Source organism: Sturnus vulgaris, unplaced genomic scaffold (genome assembly GCF_052056855.1).
Source record: "Sturnus vulgaris isolate bStuVul1 unplaced genomic scaffold, bStuVul1.hap1 Scaffold_84, whole genome shotgun sequence".
NCBI lineage: Eukaryota > Metazoa > Chordata > Aves > Passeriformes > Sturnidae > Sturnus > Sturnus vulgaris.
This window is the reverse complement of record NW_028276728.1, coordinates 172,317-178,015: the sequence shown is the minus strand read 5'-3', so window position 1 is coordinate 178,015 and position 5,699 is coordinate 172,317.

Here is a 5,699-nt window from a genome sequence, read left to right as displayed (position 1 = left end):
GCACAGGCCACTGCCCAGGGCCATCTCCCTGCCAGCAGGGCCTTAAGGGCAGCTCACACAAACTGAGATGCTGCAAGCCAAGGTGCTGCTGCTGCTGTCTGTAGGCACAGGAGGGTGAGGAGGCACTTTGTGAGGGAGATGGGAGGCAGATGTGCTGATGGCCAGGGGGACAGTGCAGGAATGTCAGTGACACAGACACACCTGACAGCCCCTTTGCCTTGTCTTGAGGAGAAAGCTGAGAGCAGCCCTGGCCATGCAGCACCATCTCCACAGCAGGAGGAATCTGCCCTGATGGGGGTGGCTCCTTGCACCTCCAACTTCTCCCCACAGTCCATGGGGAGCTGCCAGGCAGGCTGAGAGCTGTCCCTGGCAGGTGGCACATGGCCTGGGCTGGCCAAGAGCCCTGAGGGCTGCAGGAGCTGCTGTGCAGGACAGCCCTGGGCAGCCCTGGCTGCAGCCCCAGCTTCAGCCCCTGCAGCCGTCCCTGGCAGCAGGAGCCGTCCTGCCCTGTCCCTCTGACGGTGCCCAGGGCAGCCCCGCTCTGCAGCACATCCTCATCATCCTCCTCCTCCTCCTCCTCTGTCTCAGAGAAACTGGGAGAGTCCTCCTGACACATCCCCCAGGCTGTGGGCTGTGCTGGCTCCACGAGATCCCTCCAGGAGCACAGGGGACATTGCCCTGCACTCACACACTCACCATGTCCAGGGCTGTGAAGATGTTTCCCCAAGTGCAGTCTCAGCTCAATGTCTTCCCAGTCCTGATTGCCTTGAGCCTGTCTGTGCCTGGCTCCTGTGCCCTCAGTGCCTGCAGGCAGTGCCCTCAGTCCTGCTGGGCTGGGAGAGGAGCTGCTCCTCAGCACAAATGTCTTTTTGAAACTTGTCTTGGTTTACCTCAGGAGCTGCCTCTGTGCCAAGAGCCCAGCCCAGCTCAGCAGCACAGACACAGCACAAGGACTTTAATTAATCTCTTGGGGCTTTGGTTCTGTTTACTTCATAATCATTCCCTGAGAGAGTGTTCCAAAAACTTCTCAAGAACTCAAACATGAATTAAAATGCTGAAGTTTCTTCAAGTTTTAATGGGTCCCACTGAGGGACACCATTGAGAAAGTGTCCCCAGGTTCCAGTTAGAGCAGGAAATTGAAGGCAGAGATGACAGGTGGGGACAAAGAGAAGACAAGTCTTGTTGCCCTGGGGCACAGCAGGGTCTGTGCCACCAAGGGCTGGGAGGTGACACCTTGTCCTGAGCCACTGGGGCCTCCTGGCACAGCCCCAGCAAGGCTGGCCACTGTCACCCCTTGTCCTGCCCTCAGCATCCCCCCCACATCCCAGTGGACTCAGGGACCTGCTGGGACAAGTCCCTGGGGAGCCTTGGTCAGGAATGGCCCTGGGGGCTCCTTCATGCTCCCAGGGACTGCAGGTTTTTCAGAGGACTTTGGGTTTTGCTTTTGCCTTGCAGTCTCTGGGAGCTTTGTGCAATCAGGGCCTCTGATTTTCTCCTCCATGGAGTCCAGGAGGAGCCTGTGCTGGTGATGGATCTCAGTGGGACTGACACTGAAACTGCATGAAAAACAGAAATTCCCCAACAAATCTCCTCAGTGTTAGAGAATTTAGGCATTACTTTCTTCTGGCCACCATGTTATTGTGTCCAGCATGTCCAATAGGAATCATTCCATCCACACATGCCTGGGTTGTACGGTGAAAATCATTCCATCACACATGGTTCTTTACTAGGCTTTTCACATATTTATACAGACAAAATCCAAAGAAATTCACATTCATTTGTCTTAAATTATACACTTCTTAGTATTTGATCTCCTATTGGTTATTGATCCTTTTGCCTTTCATGTCAGTTAGGTCCTCATTCTTTGATTCTCTTACCAATCTTTTCCCAGACCAGGTGTCTCCAACCACACTGGGGGTGATGTACATTGATGTTCATTTACCTCCTGTGTATCTGGTGGTTACTCCCAGTCTGTAGATTTTAAACCCATCAGGCTTCACCCAACCTTGGTGAACAGAGTCTTTTGAAGAGAAACTTCAATTCCCCTCCCCCTGGGCAAAGGTGAATAAACCCCTGACTGAATCTACACTAAAAAAATTGAAAGTTTTATCATTTGCAACAATTCTATATGGTCTCTTTAGCTCCAAGAGGCCACGCAGTGTCACATAAATCCCTGCTTCCACAAAGCCCTGCAGTGTCACAGTCACCTGTTTGTTCCATGGGGCCCCACAGTGTCCCAATGCTCTCCTTGGCTCCATCAGGCCCCACGGTGTCACAACAGCCCCTTCATTCCATGAAGCCCTGCAGGTTCACAAAGGTCTCTGTAATTCCAGGAGACCCCACAGTGTCACAAGGTCCCCTCTGTTCCATGTGTCCTGCACTGTTACATAAATCCTTAGTTCCATGGGGTCCTGTAGTGTCACAATGGTCTCCTTGGTTCCATGGTACCACAACTGCCACAATTTCCATGGCACCACAACTGTTCCTTGGTCCCACGAGGCCCCACAGTGTCACAATGGCCCCTTGCTTCCATGACACCATGTGGTGTCACAATGATCTCCGTGATGCCATACAGCCCTGCAGTGTCACAATGGAACTTTGGTCACTGAGGCTCCACAGTGTCACCATGGCTCCTTGGTTCCATGGAGCCCCACAGTGTCACACAAAGTTCCACAAAGCTCTGAAGTGCCACAATGGCTCTTTGGTTCTAGAAGGCCTTGAAGTTTCAAAATGCTCTCCACGGTTTCATGAGTGCCCTGTGTCACGATAGACTCTTGGTTCTTTGAAGTTTTTTGGTGTCACAAAGGCCCCTTGGTTCCATGAGGTTTGGCAGAGTCACAATTCACTCCTTGGTTCCACGAGGCCCTGCTGTGTCACAATGCCCATGGTTCCATGAGTTTCCATAGTGCCCCCATGGTGTCCTTGGATCCACAGGATCTCAGTGGTCTCCTTGGTACCATCCTGCCCCAATGTCTCAAAGGCTTTTGTTTCCACGAGTTTCCACAATGTCACAAGGGTCTCCTTGGTTCCATGAGGAACACAAAAGCTCCAAATAAGTATTGAGCAACACCTGCTTAACACTCATGGGAACAGCTGTCTGCATTCAAATAAGGGTTCAAGGTGAGGATGGCACCAGCAGCTTCCCTCTGCAACGGAGATCCAGGGAAAGGACAGGGACAGAGAATTCAGCTGAAAGACTCAGAGAATTCACAGAATCACCAGGTTGGGAGAGACCTTCAAGACCATCAAGTCCAACCCATGCCTTAACACCTCAACTAAACCAGAGCACTGAGTGCCATATCCAGTCCTTTTTTAAATATATCCAGGGATGGCGACTCCACCAACTCCTGAGCAGACCATTCCAGTACTTTATCATCTTAGTATTAAAAACATTTTCCTAATATGCAACCTGTATTTCCCCTGGCGCACCTTAAGACTGTGTCCTCTTGTTCTGTCAGTTGCTGTGTGGAAAACGAGACCACAACCACCTTTCAGGGACTTGTACAGACTGTGATAAGGTCACCTATGAGTCTCCTTTTCACCAGGATAAACATCCCCAGCTCCCTCAGCTGCTCCTCACAGGACTTGTGTTCCACACCCCTCACCATCCTAGTTTTGTTTCTCTGGACTCGCTCCAGCCCCTCCATGTCCTTCCTAAATTGGGGGCCCAAAACTGGACACAGCACTCGAGGTGCTGCCAAACCAGTGCTGAGCACAGGGGAAGAATCACTGCCCTGCTCCTGCTGGCCACACCATTCCTGATCCAGGCCAGCTGCCATTGGCCTTCTTGGCCACCTGGGCACACTGCTGGCTCATGTCCAGCCTGCTGTCCATCAGTGCCCCCAGGTCCCTTTCTGCCTGGCTGCTGTCCAGCCACTCTGTGCCCAGCCTTGAGCACTGCAGGGGTTGTTGTGGCCAAAGTGCAGGACCCAGCACTTGGTCTTGTTAAACCTCACCTTGTTGGATTTGAGCCCTGGATCCAGCCTGTCCAGGTCCCTCTGCAGAGCCCTCCTACCCTCCAGCACATCCACACTCACACCCAGCTTGGTGCCATCTGCACATTTCCTGAAGCTGCACTCCATGCCCTCATCCAGATCATCAATGCAGATATTGAAATCCACGCTGGCTGGCTCTGATCCCTCAGCCATCCTGGAGGTGCCCTGTGATGGCACTCAAGGTGATCTGTTCCATCACCTCACCAGGCACCCAGGTCAGGCTGACAGGCCTGCAGTTCCCCACATCCTCCTTCCAGCCCTTCCTGGGGATGGGCTCACATTGGCACCTCCAGTCCTCTGGCACCTCCCTGCTGAGCCAGCACTGATGAGAAATGATGGAGAGCACCTTGGGCAGCTCATCCAGCGGCTCCTCATCCCCCTGGGATGGATCCCATCTGTTTCCAGAGACACCTGTGAGCATCTGAGTGGCTCAGCAGGTCCCCAGCTGCTTCCCCCTGGATTCCAGGGGTCTGTTCTGCTCCCTGTCCCCATCTACCAGCTCAGGAGAACACTTGTCCTGATGACAACCTGTCTTATTTTTGAAAAGACAGGCAAATAAGGCGTTAAGTACCTCAGCCTTTTCCCCATCCTTGGTTACCACATCCCCCCCAATACACAGGGGAGGTTCTCCTTGTCCCTCCTTTTGCCATTGATGTATTTATTATGTCAATTTTTTGATCCTTCACAGAAGTGGCCAGGTTATGTCCTGTTTTGGGGTGACTTTATCGTGCTTGTATCTTCAAATCGTCTGTTTTGTTGGTGTTGAACATTGAGTTCTGCAGCTTTAAGACCAGTTCCAGGAGTAAAGGGGAGAGAGAAGAGGTGCAAAGTTACTGATCAAAGTCTGCACTCGCTCCTCCGTGTGCTTCACCCAGCCTGTGCTGTCTGCAGTGGACAGTGGAAGAGAGCTCTCCTTTGCTTTTAGTTGGTGTTTCTGGCTGACTGAAGCAAGAAAGTTCCCTGGACTGTAATTTTTTTTTCTTTTTCTTGGCATTGTTCGAACCTGCTCTGGACTGAACACCCAGGGGAGCACTGGGAGCTCACACCTGTGGCTCACCAGGCCTGGCCTGGGCCGTGGCATTTCCAACGCTGGAGAGACTGAGAACAGACTGAGTGAGCCAGGCTGCAACCCACACAAGGGACCCTTCTGAATTCGCCATCTCTTCAGAGCACCAAAAAGTTTTGCTGTTTGTTATTGGTCATTTTTGTGCTAAAAAGTGCTTTGCCTATTGAATAAACAGGTTTTTTTCCACTTCTCTGTGAGAAAATATTTTTCCCCGAACCAGTTAAGAAAAAGACTATTTAAAACTGTTTTCTAAAAAAACTCATTCCAAAGTTTCCTCCCAAATGTACCCTAAATCAAAACAAGTCCTAATGGAGCTTTCACCTCTCTAATTTTCTTTTTGCATGAATGAGTGACATCCTTAAACATTTCCTGAGTGTCCTGTCCCTCTATGCAAAGGTGATGCACCCTCTTTCCTCCCTGAGTTTCTGGAAAAAGCTCCATGCTCAACCAGGCCAGTCATTTTCCTCGCTAGCTCATTTTTGGCACAGAGAGACAGGCTGTCCCTGCTCCTTCAAGATTTCTTTCCTCAAGTGTGTCCATCCTTCCTGGAATCCTTTGTTTATAAGGATGGTTTCCCCTCAAAAATTCAATACCTGATTGGGGACTCTCCAAATCTGCATCCTCAATAGGCCAAAGTC